This window comes from Ricinus communis, chromosome 5 (genome assembly GCF_019578655.1).
Source record: "Ricinus communis isolate WT05 ecotype wild-type chromosome 5, ASM1957865v1, whole genome shotgun sequence".
Lineage (NCBI taxonomy): Eukaryota > Viridiplantae > Streptophyta > Magnoliopsida > Malpighiales > Euphorbiaceae > Ricinus > Ricinus communis.
The window spans coordinates 15,001,926-15,022,194 of NC_063260.1; positions in this window are offsets into that span (position 1 = coordinate 15,001,926).

A 20,269-nucleotide genomic window follows, 5' to 3' on the forward strand; every position below is an offset into this window, starting at 1 on the left:
TTATAGGTGCTTCCATACGAGTCACTTGGCCAATTGCCCAGTGCTAAAGAATAAGGAGTAAAATCACTGCACAATGGACAATCATTACTCAAATGTAAACCACAACAAAATTCATAAAAAATTTGAGATGAAAGGATAGGAGTGGAGAGTTGTTCGATAGCCCTGCAAAACGATTCCACTCGAGCTTCTAAAGATGCACGGGTATCCCAATTTTTAGCACTCTCTTGGTTCCTAATCCCATTTTCCAATGCGTCACACAAAGAGTTTGAGTTTAGCATTGAACCTCCTTATCATTCACTATCTGAATCATAAACTTAAACTAAATAAATATGTACAAATAAAATAAAATAAATAAACAAAAAAATCATTAAATAATAAGAAAGAAAAAAAAATGGCTAAATTAACAAATAGCAAATTTCACTCTAGTTTTCATATAATTCCCTAAACGCGGCCAAAACTTGATGGGTGCTACTCGTGTTAGCTACAATCTAAGGCAAAGTGTACCTATCGATGCGCCTAGCACTAATGGCGAGTATCAAGGTAGTATTCCTCGGGAAAGCGAAAGCCCAGAGTTACTCCTTTGTTCTTTGTTATATTAACCTAAAATGGATGATGAATAAATTCTAAACTAACTATTAACTACGAGCTAAGTTCTAAGGGAGATGCAGGAGTAATTGATAAGTGAAATAATCAAGACAAGAAGACAAACCCAAAGGGAATCTAAACTAGTTGGCAATCAAACAAAAGATAAAGGATCGGGTGAGTCTAATTATGCTACCCGTGGATGAATTCTTAACCGGTTTCTCTCTCGATAACCGAATTCCTAAACCTAATAACCTAAAGTTGGAATCTCTTCCTAACGATTGATTCTTAAATTAGCATTAAGCTTTAATCCGCCTCTATTAAGCTTTGTTAATTCTTAATCCGGCTAGTTAATTATCCTTATCTCTAAGCGATTATTAACCAGTTCTTGCTATTCAAAATTCCAATTGCCAAACGGATTTCTCAATCTCATAAAGCAATCTAAACATCACAATTCACAACGTTTCATGAATAATGCATTATCTTATTAATCACCGAAACAAGAAGAATACAAAATCAACTCAAACAATCCAACAATATAATATCAAGCCAATATAGTAAAGAAATCCCAATGGATTTAATCAATCTAGCTAATCATGTTCATTCTCAAAATAAACAAGAATTCAATTACAACAATAAGTAAAAGGTAGAGAAAACCCGATTACTCCTTAGATGAGAGTAAATGTTCCCAAATCCTTTTACCCCAATTGAATCGATTCTTGTTCCTCTTGCTCGATTTGAAAATCAATCAATGAACCTCGCCCCAATCTTCGATCCTTCAAGGAGATCCGATTGAAACCTTGATCCAAGTCTCCTTTTCTCTTAGTTTCAACTCGGGAAAACCCTTAGAGAAAGAAAATTAGGGTTTGGGACGTTCTAACCCTAGCCTCCTCTCTTTCTCTTCTTTTCGTTCTTTTAATTAATACCCCTCCAACACGGCCGTGTTCCTGGCCGTGTTCTCAACACGGGATGGTGTTCCTGACCGTGTTACTCTCTGTGGCCGTGCTCCCTAAAATCTACTTCTTCTTTAGTGTCCAACACGGCCCTGTTTGTACCCGTGTTAGAAGATCAACACGGCCATGTTCAACTTCCTCATGCTCGCATTAGCTCGCGTTTCGGCTTTGACGTCCAATTATGCTCCAATTCTTTCCTTTTTCATCCTTTGACCTCTTTTGGACCTAATGCACACAAACATATGTATAAGGTGAGTGTTGAGACCAATTCACATCCAAATGTCCATAAAATCAATCTTAAAAAACTCCATTTAGATGTGTGTATTTTACGCACATCAATGGAGAAGTTAGAATATGTATAGACTATAGGACCTAAATAAGGCAATGCCCTATGGATGATTTTTCCCTTCCTCATATAGATGTGATAGTCGATAGTGCAACCTCAAGTGCAATGTATTCTTTCATGGATGGGTTCTCTAGATACAACAAGATTATGATGGCAATCGTAGATAAGTTGAAGACAACACTCATCATCGAATGGGGTAAATTCCATATGGACTACTCAATAGGGTCGTGTTCAATAAAGTTGTTCTTGTAATAAGCACTCATATGCTTATCTCAAAATTCTTATTCCTCAACTTTATGAGATAGATTGCTTACTTCATAAGTAAGTGATAACACATTATGGTAGTCTCAAGCGTTTGATCAATGTCATATGATCAATATCTAATTCTTGATCAAACATTGACTATGAACAAGGTTTAGGAAAGTAAGTAATAAGAACCTTATCATTATAAACTTTATAATTTCTCTTACATTTGTGTTTACATTTCCTGGTGTTCATCTTTAATGGTTTGGATTATTCCTTCATAATACCCGACTACTTGTACCATTAGAGTCGAATAGTACCTTTAGTATGATTATATGGCATCAATTCTGATGTATAAATTAACATAAATCATCTGACAACTCTTTATCTTTAGGGCATATTTTAACAGTTGATGCACCACTAATTCAGGCCTTGTCTAGCATTACCATAAGCACAACAGGCACCCTAAGGAAATGATCAAAGCAGTGACTGACAAAACCATCAGAATGATCATTTTCTCAAATGAAGATCTGCCACTAGAGGGAAGGGACCATAATAAGGCTCTCTACATTGCGGTTGCAACGAAAGGAAAAAAGGACTTCTTATGTGATGGTAGATGATGTGACAACCATCAACATTTATCCTTATCGCGTACTTTCTAAACTGAGAATGACTATGAAAGATCTGAAGCCATCTAATATGGTCATAAGAGCCTATGACAAGACTAAAAGAGACATAGAAAAGGATATTCTCAACCCTAGTAAAGATGGCTCAATAGAATCTTAGGCTAAATTCACTGTCTTGGATATCCTAATAACTTTTTCTTTGTTATTGGGCAGGTCATGGTTTCATACCCTAGGAAAAATGTCATCTATTGTGCATCAGAAGGTCAAATTCCCTTATGAAGGAGAGACAATTACTATCAATGCTGAAGGTGGCAAGGTTGTCTCGACTATTCAAGAAATTGCTAAGGAGCTTGATGCCCCGACTAGGTTTCAGGTTACTGTCCTCTGTGAGGATTATATGGATTCCAAATTGGCAAGCATGTTTAAGAATATGGACTTCATGTCTAGAATGGGGCTAGGGAAGAATAAATAAGAAATTGCAGAGCTGTTGGACTTCAAAGAATAGAGGACCCAACATGGCCTAGGATACTATAAGGATGAAATGAGGGCAAACCAAAGGTAAGACCTTAAAAGACATTTTTATCCAAGAGTACAAGTCGTATTCCGACGAGCCCGAGCCTGCTACTATAGTTGAGACTGAGGTGTCGAGCTTGGAGATATTTAAGAGTTTGATTATTGATAGGATGATTGAACTGTGCATCAGGGACGTCCAAAAGATAGTCTAACCCAAGGTTAAAGAGTTGAAACTAGAGGAAGTCGTCTGCATATCGAAGAATCTGAGTCAACAAGGTTTAGCTGTTATAGTTGAGGAGAATATCATTGATGTATTCTCTGAAAAAACTGATGTAATGACATCTAATCTTTATAAGGATGATGTCTTTTTTGCTTATAAGATTAATGATATGAATTCTAATTTTGCTTACTTGTGTCATGTCTTTCTTAATGGTAGTATGCATTTTAATGATGATGACATGTGCATGTTTGACAATAATTCCATTCAAATTGACTCATTTTATTTATCTAGAGATTACAATTGAAGACACATTTCGATTGCTCATGATATAACTCTTGAAGAGATGAGAAAATATAAAAAAATGTTAGAAAAAGGAAATCAGTATTTGCTTAATCATACGACAATATGCTAGGGTTAGACAGAAAGATAGCAGAGGATCATATTCCAATCTACTCGCTCATCAAGGCTATGGAGTAGACAATGAGAAAGCTGAAGCCAGAATAGGCAAAGAAGATTCGAGAAGAGATTGTCAAGCAGGTAAAGCCAATTTCCTCGACATAGTCGACTATCCTGAATGGATGGCGAATATTATCCTAGTCCCGAAGAAGGATGGAGAAGTTAGAATGTATGTAGACTATCGGGATCTAAATAAGGCATGCCCTAGGGATGATTTTCCCTTCCTCACATAGATGTGATAATCGATAGTGCAGCCTCAAGTGCAATGTATTCTTTAATGGATGGGTTTTCTGGATATAATAAGATTATGATGGCATTCATAGACAAGTTGAAGACGACATTAATCATTGAATGGTTATGCCTTTTGGAAAGGTATAACCTAAGGCTTAACTCGAAGAAGAGTCTGCTTGGAATGACATTAGGGAAGCTACTAGGGCAATTAGGCATACCAATTGATCCGAACAAGGTTAAGGCCATTTAAGAAATTCCTAATCAAATTTAGAGAAATAAGTCGAAGGATTTCTTAGACGTCTGTAATACATTAGTAGATTCATTTCCAAGCTCATAATGGTTATGATCCTATCTTTAAGCTTCTGAGGAAACACCAACCTATTATATGTGATGTACATTATCAGAAAGCCTTTGACAGGATTAAGGAATACATTCTGAAGCCACCGGTATTGCAATTGCCTAAGGATGGTAAATCGTCAATTCTTTACTTAACCTTAGAAGAGGAAGCTATAGGAGTAACGGTGGCGCAATATGGGCCTAATGACATGGAGCACACTGTCTATTACCTTAGCAAGAAGTTTTTCCCATATGATTCAAAATATAAACTCATAGAGAAGACTTGCTTGGTTATGATATGGGCTACGAGGAAATTCATACATTATTTCCAGTCTTATAGGGTTCAAGCAATTCTAAAGATAGACCCACTAAGGTATCTATTCAAAACTCCATCTCTTTTAAGAAAGTTGGCTAGATGGTTAGTGCTCCTAATAGAGTTCAACATCGAGTATGTTACCAAAAAGGTAGTTAAAGGAAGAGTTGTAGTAGAGTTTTTGGGTTAGATTGTGATCGAGTAAGATTACCCTTGGGAGAGGTACTTCGATAAAGCGGTAAATGCGAGAGGTGAAAGATTGGGAGTGTTTCTAATTACGCGTGAGGGAGAAATCATGCCAATGCCAAGAAATTGGACTTTAAGGTAATAAATAACATGGCAAAGTATGATGCTTGTTTATATGAATTAGAAGCGGCCATGGTGGCAGGAGCAAAGTAACTGATGGTCTACAAGGACCCCATGCTAGTAATTCAGCAAGCCATCGAAGAATGGAAAGTAAAGGAGAGAGGTTGAAACCATATGTTAGTTATCTCATGACCTTAGTTTGCAACTTCTCCAAGTGTTCATTTATACACTTGCCTCGAGATGAGAAAGAGATGGCAGATGTGGGACAATCCTTCACAGCTCCTGATGAAGCCATTGGTGATTGTAAAGTCTATAGTGCCTTACTATTATGGAGAGCGAATAATGGAAGTCTAGATGGGACTAGAGGAGAAACCTCGATTTTACAAGTTATAGAAGTTTATGGAAAGCAGGGAGTATTTAGAAGAGGCGTTTATGAGGGCCAAGTGCATTGTAGATTCAGGCCAGGAACTATATCAGCCATGATGGGTTATTGTATAAAAGAATGGCTTCGGGTGTCCAGCTCAAATGTCTGACTAAAGGGGAAACACAAGTGGCGATAGAAGAAATGCATAAAGGGGGGGGTGTAGGCCTCTTATAAATGGTGATTAGGAAGATTATACGTCAAGGTTATTACTAGTTGACAATGGAGAAGGATTGCATAGCTTTAGTGAGGAAATTTCGTGAGTGCCAGTTATACAATGACTTGAGTCGTCTGCTTCCGATTGAACTTCACATTCTGACGTCTCATTAGCCTTTTGTAGCTTGGGGAATTGATATCACTGGGGAGATGATGTGCATCATTTTATACATGTTTATATGCCCAATTACTTACATTTTTATGCATAGTTATCTTATTTTATGCCAGAATCACCTATGTTTTGGTTCCTTTCATGTTTTAGGTGACTATCAATGGACATTATCAGTAATCGAGGGAAATATGCACAATTACGGACTAGAATCCATCAAAATTGAGCAAGACTAGCATTCCAAGGTTGAGCACGGCTTGGACTCTGGCCGTGCTCAACCATCAACATTTGACCCTCAAGAGTGCTATTTTGGCACAGTTTTCGAGGCCACCACGGCCTCCACCATGGCCCGTGGTTCACCGGCGAGGGCACGACTAGGAAGAAGCCTTAAGTTGCGGGACGCGGAGGTCTAGCATGGTCTGGACTCCTTCCACGCTGATCAGCACGGGCATGACCACGGCCGTGCTGAGAGATTTATATAGGCAAATGCGATTTATTGAGTTAGGGTTCACTTTTCTGACTTGATTTTACACATACATGCATAAGCCATCTTTTTCCAAAATTCAATATTCGACTTTAGGAGACTATTTCATCTATTGAAGGAAGGATTACACTGGTTTCAACATCAAATTAAAGATCAAGAGTAGATTCGGAGGTATTCAAGAGGCAATTTAGGGTTCATCATTTAGAATTAGGAATTTAAGGTTTTTTTTCATCTAACTTGAAGAAGAAGGGTATATACATGCTTTCAATTTACTTTTCTAAATTTGTTCTTTACTTTGTGTTGCTTATTAGTATGAGTAACTAAATTTGTTAAACCCATTGGGGTTCCTATGTTGTTGGATTATTTTTAATGTTTATGATATTTTGATTATCAATGCTTGTCTCTTCTTGCTTTCATAATTAATGAGAAATCACATTATTCATGAGATGTTGTGAGTTGTGGTGTTTAGATTACTTTATGTAATTGAGAAATTCATTTAGTAATTGGAAATTTGAATAGCAAGAACTAGTTAATGATCACTTAAAGATAAGGGTAATTGACTAGCCGGATTAAGAATTAACAAAGTTTAATAGAGGCGGATTAAAGCTTAATGCTAATTTAATAATCAATCGTTAGGAAGAGATTCCAGCTTTAGGTTCTTAGGTTTAGGAATTCGGTTATCTCGATAGGGAAACCGAATTCAGTTAAGAATTTGTCCATGGTCGCAATTGGTAATCAATGTAATCTCTATCTTCACTAAAATCCAACTAGCTTAGGTCCCCTTGGGTTTGCTTTTTCCTTTGATTGTTTCACGAAATCCTTTCAGTCTATCTGACACTTAGTTAATCATTTGCTTACATTTAATCATAGAATAAAAACTTTATTGATTTTGTTAGGGTTAGATATCATAAGATGCTGTAGTAGTTCTAGGATCACCCTTACCCGAGAATACGACCTTGATATTATGACCACCCGTGGCGGCCAACAACTTCAAAATAAAGCCAAACGTGATACAGATGGTCCAAAATAGTGTACAATTTTGGGGGACTGCCGAGCGAGGACCCAAACGCTCACAACGCCAACTTCTTGGAGATCTGCGACACCTTCAAGATAAATGGAATAATTGATGATGCCATTCGATTGAAGCTGTTTCCTTTTTCTTTGAGGGACCGAGCGAAAAAATGGTTGCAGTCACTCCTAGCCAACATTATTACGACATGAAGATCGTTGGCTGAAATTTTTTTATATAAGTACTTTCCTCCTGCTAAAATTGCTAAATTGAGAAATAATATATCTTTTTTTGTGCAGTTCAATGAAAGAGCATGTACGATTCTTGAGAGAGGTACAAAGATTTGCTCCGGTGTTGCTCGCACCACGAACTACCAGTATGGATGCAGGTCCAGATGATGTGTGCTACTCGTGTTAGCTACAATCTAAGGCAGTGTACCTATCGATGCAGTCTAGCACTAATGGCGAGTATCAAGGTCGTATTCCTCGGGAAAGCGAAAGCCCAGAGTTACTCCTTTGTTCTTTGTTATATTAACCTAAAATGGATGATGAATAAATTCTAAACTAACTATTAACTACGAGCTAAGTTCTAAGGGAGATGCAGGAGTAATTGATAAGTGAAATAATCAAGACAAGAAGACAAACCCAAAGGGAATCTAAACTAGTTGGCATCCGAACAAAAGATAAAGGATCAGTGAGTCTAATTATGCTACCCGTGGATGATTTTAATCGAATTCGGCTTTCTCGAGATAACCGAATTCCTAAACCTAATAACCTAAAGTTGGAATCTCTTCCTAACGATTGATTCTTAAATTAGCATTAAGCTTTAATCCGCCTCTATTAAGCTTTGTTAATTCTTAATCCGGCTAGTTAATTATCCTTATCTCTAAGCGATTATTAACCGCCTTGTTATTCAAAGTTCCAATTGCCAAACGGATTTCTCAATCTCATAAAGCAATCTAAACATCACAATTCACAACGTCTCATGAATAATGCATAATCTTATTAATACCGAAAACAAGAAGAATACAAAACCAACTCAAACAATCCAACAATATAATATCAAGCCAACATAGTAAAGAAATCCCAATGGATTAAATCAGTCTAGCTAAACATGTTCATGTTTAAAACAATCTAGGAAATCAATTACAATGAAAGAATAATGAAAATAAAACATGTACACCCTTTTCTCGAATTGGATGATGCCCCAAACCTGGATCTACACTTTGATTAATCTCCTAAACCGCCTCTTGAATTGCTCCACTCATCGTTTTTGCACTCGGAATCTTACGATTCCGGATTCTTACTCACTGCGCAACTCTCTCTGCGCGCCAAGACATTGTGGCGAAACCGAAACCCACTAGGGCTCAATGTCACTCTTCTTCCCCTCTTCTTAAGAAAAACTCATTTTTTCTTATATATTTAACTCGTCGAGGCCGTCATAGGCCGTTTCAGCCCGCCGCAAACCGTGGATCTCACCAAGTAGGTTTCACCACGGCCGTGTTCCTCCTGCGTGGTTATGCCACCAGTGCCTCTCGAGGTTGGCCACCACGGGCCGGCCGAAGGCCGTGGTGGCTACTAAACCGTGCCCAAAGTGCCAATTTCAAGAATCAAAGTTATTGGCTGAGCACGGCCAGAGTCCAGCCGTGCTCAATGTATGCATTGCGGGCTCTTGTCCGATCTTGATGAATTCTCGTCCGTTTCCGCACGTATTGATCTATAATTGCTTAAACAACGATGATGGTCCTATAAATGTTCCTGAAATGCAAAAGAACATAAAACACGGGCGATCTGGGAATAAAAGCACAATAATTGCTAAGAACATACGCAATAATATGCAAGCAAATATGTGTAAAACTATGCTCATCACCAGACCTTCTACAGCGGTTTGAACCTTGCTACTAAGTAGATGGTAGACGCTGCAGCAGATGGAGCCCTGAATAGTAAGATGCCAGAGTAGGCGCAAAATTTGATAGAGGAGATGGCCATGAATAACTACCAGTGGCAATCCTCTCGGAGTCGGCTAGTCAAGCAGGGAGTAGTCAACCAACTATACTCCATAGTAGCCTTAGCAGCTTAAATGGAGCTTTTGACTAAGAAATTAGACCAGCTTCAGATGCTGGTTCATACAGCTTAGATAACCTGCGAGCTTTACGGTGGCCCACACTACGATGCAAATTATAATGCGGAAGGTATGTTTGCTTCAACTTCTAATTCTTCATCTTTTATTGTTTCTGCTGACCTTGAACAGGTAGACTACATGGGTAATGCACCTAGACAGTAAAATAACCCATATAGCAATACATACAACTCCGGTTGGTGTAATCATCCAAACTTCGGTTGGAGAAACAACAATGCCTAGGGTCCACCTAACTTTCAGCGTGCCAATCTCGGACTGCTTCTGATGCCTCCTCCACCGAGAAGAAATCTAACTTGGAGGAGCTGATGTTGAAGTTTGTCATGTCAATTGAGACAAGGTTCCAGCAGACCGTCAATGCTCTTAGAAATCAGCAGGTGTCCATTCAGAACTTGGAGAGTTAGATTGGGCAGATTTCTAAGATGTTGTTTGAGAGGCAACAAGGATCATTACCCAGCACTACAAAGGGAGCATTGCAAGCCTATCACTTTGCGATCAGGTAAACAATTATCTAGCCCTTTACCATTAGCTGATAATGATAATGTTTCCATGCAGGATAAGCCAGCTAGGAAGGAGCCAGAGCCTGAGGTGATAGAAGTAGAGAAAGTGGAAGACAAAGTGGAAGAGCCCCTATGTACGGAATGTATCACCGCCCCCACCCCGCCTACTTAAGCAGGTAGGAAGGTTGATAAGTAGTTTGGTAAGTTCCTTGACTTGTTTAAACAACTGCGTATTAACCTACCTTTTGTTGAGGCTATTTCGCAGATGTCGAAGTATGCCAATTTCTTAAAGGAAATTTTGAGCAACAAAAGGAAGTTGGAGGACTTGGGACTAGTAACTTTGAATGAGGAGTGTTAAGCTATTCTTTAGAACAAGTTGCCACTCAAAAGGAGAGATCTAGGGAGTTTTACTGTTCCTTACATGATTGGTGATTTGCCTATTAGTGGTGCATTGGCTGATTTAGGAGCTAGTATTAATTTGATGCCTACTAGTTTGTTTGATAAGTTAGGTTTACGTGAACCTAAGCCCACTAGGATGAGCATTTAGTTAGCTGATAGAACTGTTAAGATTTCTAGGGGCATTATTGAGGATGTGCTTGTTAAGGTAGACAAGTTTATTTTTCTTGTTGATTTTATAGTTATGGACATGGAAGGTGAGAGTACTATGCCTTTGATCCTAGGTAGACCTTTTCTTGCAACATCTAGGGCTGTTATAGATGTTTGTAATAGAAAGCTTCAGCTTAGGGTAGATGATACCTTCGACTTAGCTACTACTATAAGACATTCTTTAGACTATGATGATGTTGTGTTCTATGTGGATATTCTGGATGACATGGTTGAGTCTCATTTGCAGGAAATATTGCTTGATGATCCTTTGCAGGTAGCATTACAAGGAGATGAGGAGGAGTTAATCCAGCAGGTGTCGAGCAACTCACTCATTATTGCTCGCCCACCATCCTTTCTCTTCTTGACAAGTCGAGTGAGTGCAAAAGTAAAGTCTTCTTTTGAGGACCCCTCGGCCTTATAATTGAAGGAGTTAACTAAGCACTTGAGCTATGGATTCTTGGATGAGGAAGAAAAGTTTCCTGTGATTATTGCAGCAGATTTGACACCTGATGAGCGAGCAAACACTCTAGACTCTCTCAAGAGGTATAAGAAGGCCTTTGCCTACAAGATTGCTAATATTCCTGGGATCAACCCTAGTTTCTATTCTCACAAGATTTTTATGGAGGATAGCTATAGACCAATAGTTCAGCCATAAAGGTGGCTTAACCTGAACATGAAGGAAGTAATGAAAAAGGAGGTAATTAAGCTCCTTGATGTAGGTTTGATTTATTCTATTTCTAACAGTTCTTGGGTGAGCCCTGTACAGGTTGTGCCGAAGAAAGAAAGTACGACAGTTATTCGCAATGAGAAGGATGAGCTGATACCCACACGGACGGTTACAAGATTCTGAGTTTTCATTGAATACATAAGGCTTAATGATGCAACTCAGAAGGATCACTTCCCTCTTCCTTTCATTGATCAGATGTTAAAAAGATTGGCAGGACATATGTTCCTTGATGGTTTCCAGGATATTTTCAGATTCCAATTACACCTGAAGACCAAGAGAAGACGACTTTCACCTGCCTCTACGAGACTTTTGCTTATAGACGGATGCCTTTTAGTCTATGCAATGCGCTGGCTACGTTTCAACGGTGTATGATGGCCATTTTTTATGATCTGATTGAGAAGTCGATGGAGGTATTTATGGATGACTTTTCTGTTTTTGGTAATTCCTTTTCTCACTATTTGGAAAATTTAGAATGCATGTTAGCTAGGTGCATTGAGGCTAACTTGGTGCTGAATTAGGAAAAGTGTCATTTTATGGTGAGAGAGGGAATTGTTCTAGGGCATAAGATTTCACATGCAGGGATGGAGGTTGATAGAGCTAAAATATAAATCATATCTAAGCTGCCACCCCCTAGTTCTGTTAGGGCTGTTAGGAATTTCTTAGGCCATGCTGGGTTCTACAAAAGGTTTAGTAGAAATTTCTTTGAGATTGCTAGGCTTCTTACTCAATTACTAGTTAAGGATTCACCTTTCATTTTTGATGATGCATGTTTATCTTCTTTTGAGCTATTGAAGAAACTATTGACCACAGCCCCTATCATGGCTTTGCCTGATTGGGGATTGCCCTTTGAACTAATGTGTGATGCTAGTGACTATGCAGTTGGAGCTGTACTTGGACAGAGGTTTGATAAGAAGTTCCAACCTATTTACTATGCTAGCAAGACTTTGACGGGAGCCCAGGAGCATTACACTACTATAGAGAAGGAGTTGTTTGATGTTGTTTATGCCTTCGACAAATTCAGATCATACCTCGTCTTATCAAAGACCATCGTCTTCACTAACCATTTAGCTTTGAGGTAATTGTATAATAAGCATGATGCTAAGCCGAGATTGATCAGATGGATTTTATTGTTGCAGAAGTTTGACATTTATATCAGGGATAAGAAGGGCGCAAGAAATTTGGCAACGGATCACTTATCCAGATTGGAGAATCCGAGCTTGGAAGCACTTGATGAGAGCACAATAGATGATCGATTTCTAGAGGAACACTTGTATTCATTGAAGGTATATTCTGATTCTCCTTGGTTTTCTGATTATGCTAACTACCTTGTGGCTAGGGTCTTACTAGAGGGTATGACTGATCAGTAAAAGAAGAAATTCTTTGCTGATTTGAAATACTAATTCAGGAAGACCTTTTCCTATATCACATCAGCCATCCGAGTGTGGTGAAGAGTCTCTAGATTTTGAGGCACTGTCATGAGGGACCCGCAAGAGGCCATCAAGCGGCGAACCATACTGCTAGGAAGGTGTTCAATGCAGGCTTTTATTGGCCAACTATCTTCCAGGATGCTAGGACATTTGTTCAGTTTGACGCGCGCCGTCGCCAGCCTCTCGCCTGTGATGAAATGCCCCAAACTGTGTGCACGGCGAGATATTTGATGTTTGGGGTATTGACTTCATGGGACCCTTCCTTTCTTCAAATGGCAATAAGTATATCCTTGTGGCTGTTGAGTATTTCTCCAAGTGGCCTGAGGCACAGGCCTTACCTACTGATGGTGCTAGAGTTGTTTGCAGGTTCCTTAAGAGGTTATTTGCTAGGTTTGGCACACCTAGAGCATTAATTAGTGATAGGGGAACACATTTCTGCAACGCTCAATTTGAGAAGGCACTCAGACGCTATGGTATAATGCATTGGTTCTCTACTCCCTATCACCCGCAGACCAGTGGGTAAGTTGAGGTTACTAATAGGGGTTTAAAACACATCTTAGAGAGAATTGTAGGTGTAAGTAGGAAGGATTGGGCTTCGAAACTAGATGATGTATTATAGGCATTTAGGACTGCATATAGGACTTCCATAGGTTTTACGCCCTATAGGCTTGTGTATGTGAAATCTTTTCATTTACCTGTTGAATTAGAACATAGGGCTCTTTGGGCCCTTAAAACTTGCAATTTTGATGTTGATTCTATAGGTAAGGAGAGACAGTGGTAGCTGAGTGAATTGGAGGAGTGGCATCAATAGGCGTATGAAAACTCTTCAATTTACAAGGCTAAGATAAAGAATTGGCATGATCAGAGGCTCGCAGGTTCCAAGGAGTTTCAGATTGGAGATAGAGTATTGCTATATAATTCACGTCTTCGTTTGTTTCCAAGGAAGCTCAAGAGTCGATGGTCGGGGCCATTCATGGTTAAGCAACTTTTCCCATATGGCACAGTCGAGCTTCATCATCCTAAGAAGGGTGATTTCAAGGTCAATGGACATAGGCTCAAAGTGTATCACAGAAACTCGTTGGAGATTGAGCAGTGGGTTAACATGATTCTGTATCTGCAAGGATGATCCATGTCGAGTCCAGCTAAATGACTCAAGAACTAAAAAGAAGCGTCCTTGGGAGGCATTCCCATTTTAGCTTTATGTTTTTATGTTTATTTTTATATTATCAGTCGTTTGTGATAAGCATCATACTACACATGTTTTCATGACCGATTGTTTACATTTTTATGCATGATTATCCCGTTTTATGCTAGAATCACTGCCTTTTTTGTTTCCTTCTCGCTTTCGTTTGAGTCATTTTCAAGGACACCATCAATAATCGAGGGAAATACATGTGATTACGGACCAAAATCCATCAAATTGGGTGAGAACTAGCACCCCGAGGGTTGAGCACGGCTTGGACTCTGGCCGTGTTGAATTACCAAGAGGTTATCCCCTAATTCGTGCCATTCCAAAGACGACTGGAGCCACCATGGCCTCCAAAGACGGCTACTGGTGGCTCAAAGACCGGTTGGCACGGCTTGGAAGGAGTCAAAGACAACGATTTCATTTGACAGTTCAAGATCGCTCGACTCGTGGTCAATCATCACACTGCTGTCGAATCATCATACTCGACTGATGCAAGCTCACTCTCTTGAGTCCATTTGCGTGAAGGGACGATCATGTGGACTCGAATTCCAAGACACACACTTAATTAATTGTTTCCTATACCTCAATTATAGACCTTGAGAGATCAATTTCATCAATTGAAGGAGGGATTTCACTTGTTCCAACATCGAATTGAAGATCAAGACAAACTTTGGGAGCATCCAAGAGGCAACTTTAGATTTTAAATTTGTAATTTGTGGTTTCTCTATTCAATTGAAAGAGAAGGGTGTACATGCCTTTAATTTGTTTTTTCCTTATTTTGTTCCCTAATTGCTTTAACCATGAACATGAGTAGCTAGATCTTTTGGATCCATTAGGGTTCACCTTTGTTGATGGATTATGCTTAATTGTTAGTTTTTATAATTGTCATTCTTGCAATCTTCTTGCTATTCAAGAATAGAAGTTTGATTCAGTTTAATTTAAGACGTTGGATTAATTGTTTATTAGGTTGTTTCTTGACATTGAGAAATGCTTGTTACAACTGGACATTGAATAGTAAGAACTGGTAGTTAACACTTAGAGATAAGGTTGATTTACTCACCGGATTAAGAACTAATAACTCTTAATAGTTTTAAATCATAGTTAATGTTAATCCTGTAGTAATCCGATAGGAAGAGATTCCATTAGGTACAGTGCGTGTTTAGGATCCTGAAGTTTTCGAGAGAGGAACCGGATTCAATTTAGGATTTAGGCACGGGTAAGCAAGATCGGCAATCCATAAAATCCATCTTTAGAATTCCATCACTTAGGCTCCTTTTGGGTTTGTTTCTCTCTTTGCAATTGTCTTTTGATTATCCATTGTTCTTCATTTACTTATTTGCACTCATAACCATTACCGGTACGTTAGAACTTTCACACCCTATTTGAGGACTAGATAACATACAAAGCAGCAGTAGTAACTCTAGGTTCACTTGATCTCTAGGGATACGACCTTGATACTCACTAGTGCTAGGCCGCACCCAGAGGTTCACTTGCCTTTAGGTGTAGGTTGCATAAAGAGCCCATCAAGTTTTTGGGCTACGGTCTTCAAAGACAAGAATGGTGAACTAGAGGAATTGTTTTGTGTTAATTTAGTCATTATTTGTTTATTCATTTATTCTTTATTTATTTTTATTATTTATTATTTATTATTATATTGTTTTGTTGATTGGTGGTGGTGGACTTTGGCGCTTGTAGTTTATGACCGGAGCTCAAACTCGAATCTTATAGTGGCTCTGTCGATCCGAACGATCCCTCGACTCTTAAGGAAGAGGTTGCAATTAGAAGAGGATGAGATTGAGGTTGAGGTACCTGTGGATAGACTAGACACGATGGAAAACCATGACCCCCGTGCCAACGACGATAGCGACGGGAGGGGCGACGACGAGTTTGCTCAACCATCTTTAGATGGGGCAAAACTAGTATAGTCGACCACCAGAAGGCCAATAATTTTGAGATAAAGGCCAATGTTATCCGGATGATCCAAAGAAAGCATGCAATTTAGAGGATTGCCCAAATGAGGATCCCAATGCACATATCTCCAACTTTTGGAGATCTCAGACACATTCAAGATAAATGGAACAACCGATGATGCCATTAGGGCCGAGATTGTTTCCATTTTCCTTCGAGGGACAAGAGCAAAGAGATGGTCGCAATCTCTTCCGAATGATCACTACCGGAAGGCGTTGGCCGAAAAATTTTTATATAAGTATTTTCCTCTCGCTAAACCGCTAAATTTAGAAATGACATATCTTCTTTGCGTGCGCTTTGACGAGGAAATCATACTGATGATCATGGGAGAGATTTAAAGATCTTTTGAGATGTTGCCCACATCACGGATTGCCGGTGTGGATGCGGGTTCGGACCTTCTACGTGGGTTGAACCTTGCAGCCCGGTGCGGTGCCAAAGAGCCCAGAGCCTTTTGATGGAAATGGCCATGAACAACTATCGTTGGCAATCCTCTCCAGAGCCAGAAGATGACATGTGGTCAACCAAGTGGACTCCAAACAGCAGCCTCTCTTACAGCTAAGATCGACCAACTAACGTCATGGGCTGAGTAAGATGCGCACATACGGCGGCGTCTTGTGGAGGTATGTTTGCTTCATCCTCTACTACTTTTCCATCTAAATTGCTATGTCTTTTGATGTTGAACAGTTGATTATATGGGGAATGCCCCAGAGGCGTGAGCGAACGATCCTTACAATGCCAATACATACAACCCTGGGTGGCGCAATCATCCCAACTTGATTGGAGGAACAATAACACCTGCAGGGTCCACCTGGTTTTCGGAGACTTACGGCCACAATGCAACATCATGGTCGACTCTCCTCTACCAGAAAAGAAGTCAAATTTAGAGGAGCTTATGATAAAGTTTGTGACGCTCTGAGGAGATGCTGGTTCCAACAAACTGATAGTGCACTTAGCAAAGCAGATGAACTTGAGACCCTGGTTGGCCAAATTCTCAAGATGTTGTCCAAAGGCAAAGGCGCAGGAGGGCTCTCCAGCACCACGAGTCTAACCGAGGGGAGCACATGAAGCGCCCACTTCACTTTGCCTGTGTAAGTTAGTTTCAGCTCCTAAGCCTGTTTTGATGACGCCACTATTGATGTGCGAGGCTAAGGAAAGCGGTAAGGTTAGGGAACCCGAGGGACAAAAGGTGAAATCAATTCCGGTCAGGGGAATATCAACCTAAGATTCCTTATCCCTAGAGCTAAACAAGCAAGCGGCGAGGCGAAAGAGCGTCGAAGTTTTTAGATATTTTTAGACAATCGCATATTAACTTGCCTTTTATTGATGCATTGGAGCAGATGTCAAGTATGCTAAGTTCTTAAAAGACATACTTAGCAAAAAAGGAAGTTAGAGGAGGTCGCTATGTTCGCCTTGTGAGGAGTGCTCGTGGTGTTTGAGCAAGTTGCCAGGAAGCGTCACGATCCGTGGAGTTTCACTATTCCCCGCACTTTAGGTAATTTATGTGTTGATGATGCATTAGCTGATTTAGGGGCTAGCATAAATGTCATGCCCACTAGTTTGTTCAATAAGCTAGGTTTGGGGAGGCAAAATCCACTAGGATGTGCATTCAATTAGTCAGTTCGTTAAGCTTCCTAGGGAATTCATGGAAAATGTGCTAGTTAAGGTAGATAAGTTCATATTTCCTGTGGACTTTATGGTTTTGGATATGGACAATGAGCATAGTGTACCATTAATTTTGAGGACCTTTCCTTGCCGTACCAGAGCTAAAATAGACGATTTGAGGGGAAGTTAGAACTTAATGTAGGGGACGACTGTGTCACTTTTAGTTTACCCTCATTTGATAGTTCTTCCACCGACCATGTTCATGCCATTTGTTGTATTGATAGAATTGATCTTGCATGTAATACACAACCACAAGATGTGCAAATGGATGATGCTATACATGTTTCTTCCCCTACTAGTATGTGTTATTCATTTGAAAAAAATAACTTATATCAATATGAGACTTTGTGCTGTGATAGACCCGAGAAGGGTAGTTGCAAGTTTGTTTTTGACAGGTCACTTAGTCGGAATTCGGAGTGGATGAATGGACATCCCAAATCGGTCTAGAGAGCACCTCCTTGGTCATCTATTGCACACATCGAACTTTTCATTGCGCTTTTATGCCTCGAGCCCCACTCATACATTGAGCCTACCTTCTTAATTTGCCCGCGTCAGAATGCTGATCCGAGTCCGCATACGACTCGAACAAAAAGAAGCACCGAGGCATTCGAATCTATTTGCTTCTGAATTTTGGACATTTTTTTTTTATTTTGCGACTGCGTTAGATATTTCAAATTTTTAGTAAGTTTGATTTTGAGGAGATGCTATCTTATTGAACCTTTTACTAGATGTTGCTTGGAATGTGTTTATTCTTGAATTTTACGAGGAGTTAGCCTACTTGATGCTCGTCACGTAATTTTGAGGACTAACATATTTTAAAGTGTTAAAGTACACATCAAGGGCGATTCAGTAGACTTTCTAGTTTTTATCTCTTTTGTCGTCTTGTTTTTCTCTTAGTTTTCTAATTCTTTTATAGACTCAATTAGCTTCATTTTATGTATTTTATTCCTTTTACTTCGAGTGCTCCTGTTTTTTGCGCAAAGTGGTGTTTTCACAAGTGGTGGGTGTAGGTAGACCGTGATATGTCCGTGCGCTAATGATTTCTCCTTTGAATGGATTCCCTTATAGCTTTTATCGAACCTTGTTGGAAGAAGGCAATGAACGAATCTCTTAATTATAATCCGAATTAAAGCTGGTATTTTCCTTAAATTCTTCAACTTTACTTTATCTTAGATATAGACATATTAATTAATATTGTTGCTTATTATCAGGATTGACTGTTTAAACTTTGGTTTGAGAATTCATGCAATTTTAACCCACTCAAATGGTGAGATTTTGAGCCAATTGGTGCATCACTATTATGCTCCCTTTTCTTTCAGTGAGCATGAATGAGCATAATCTCTGCATTTAAGAACTTGCTTTATGATATCTTTTGAGATTACATGAATTGTCAATAATCGTGAGATGATTTGGGCACTTAGGATTTACACAATTTGGCCAAAAAGCCTAACCCTGTTTTTCCCTTAGTGAACCAATTTTGAGCCTTAGCCTTTCCTTTCATGATAATAATAACAGTGACACTTATTTTATCACTTCTATTCATTTGACCATTCTTTCTACCATTGTTGCTGGAAATTATGTAAAGTTTATACTGCATTTTATTTTGGATCAATCTGCAATCATATATTTCACTAAGTTGCTAGATTTTTCATAGATGCTCCCTTCAATTAAAAAAAAAAAAATTTGATATTCAGTCTTATTGTATGTGTCAATAACCAACAATCCCTACATAAGCTGTTGTAATATATATACATAGTATATATATATTCAAAAAAAAGAGAGTATTAATTTAGTTCATTTTGAGCATCATCTTATTTTTAGAGCAACTTAGTGTTCATTTTGGTACAACACTTGATCCTTCGTTACTTTCTTGCATTACTTGCTTAACTTCCAGCAACTTGTAGCCTACATTCCATATTTATACGTACCCTACCTTAACCCCATTACAACCTGGCTCAAGACCCTTTGATCATGATTATTGATTATTTCAGAATAAAGGAGATTGGATCTATGCATGGTAAGCACTTTTCTGTATTTTCGCGTTGAGAGCTTGGCGATCTTCTTTCACCTATATACACTTGTGTGTTTTGAGTGACATCTTGTGAGACATGGTTCTCAATTTCTCAATTTAGATGGTTTATCATTTTAACTTTAGCAACTTTATTAAGTTTGTTCTCTCTCTTAAGGATTTAGTGATTTGGAAATCTTAGGAAAAATCATTATGGAGTTTTGAAATTTGTTTTGAGCTAACCTCCTGCAATGCATTGGATTGAGTTATTTGGTATCTGTTTGAGGAGTGAGTTATTGATTGCTTGAGGACAAGCAAAAGTTTAAGTGTGGGGTAATTTGATAAGCATCATACTACACATGTTTTCATGCCCGATTGTTTACATTTTTATGCATGATTATCCCGTTTTATGCTAGAATCACCTGTCTTTTATTTCCTTTCCCGTTTCAGGTCATTTTCGAAGGACACCATCAATAATCGAGGGAAATACGTGTGATTACGGACCAAAATCCATCAAATTGGTGAGAACTAACCCCAGGGTTGCAGCAGCTTGCTGACCTCGGCGTGCTCTTGAATTAGAGGTTATCCCCGACAGGCTATGTTGATCTTCGTAGCCACTCGGCCTCGGCCTGACTCGGTGGCTCGGCAACCCACCGACAGAGGCGCTTGGAAGGAGTCACTA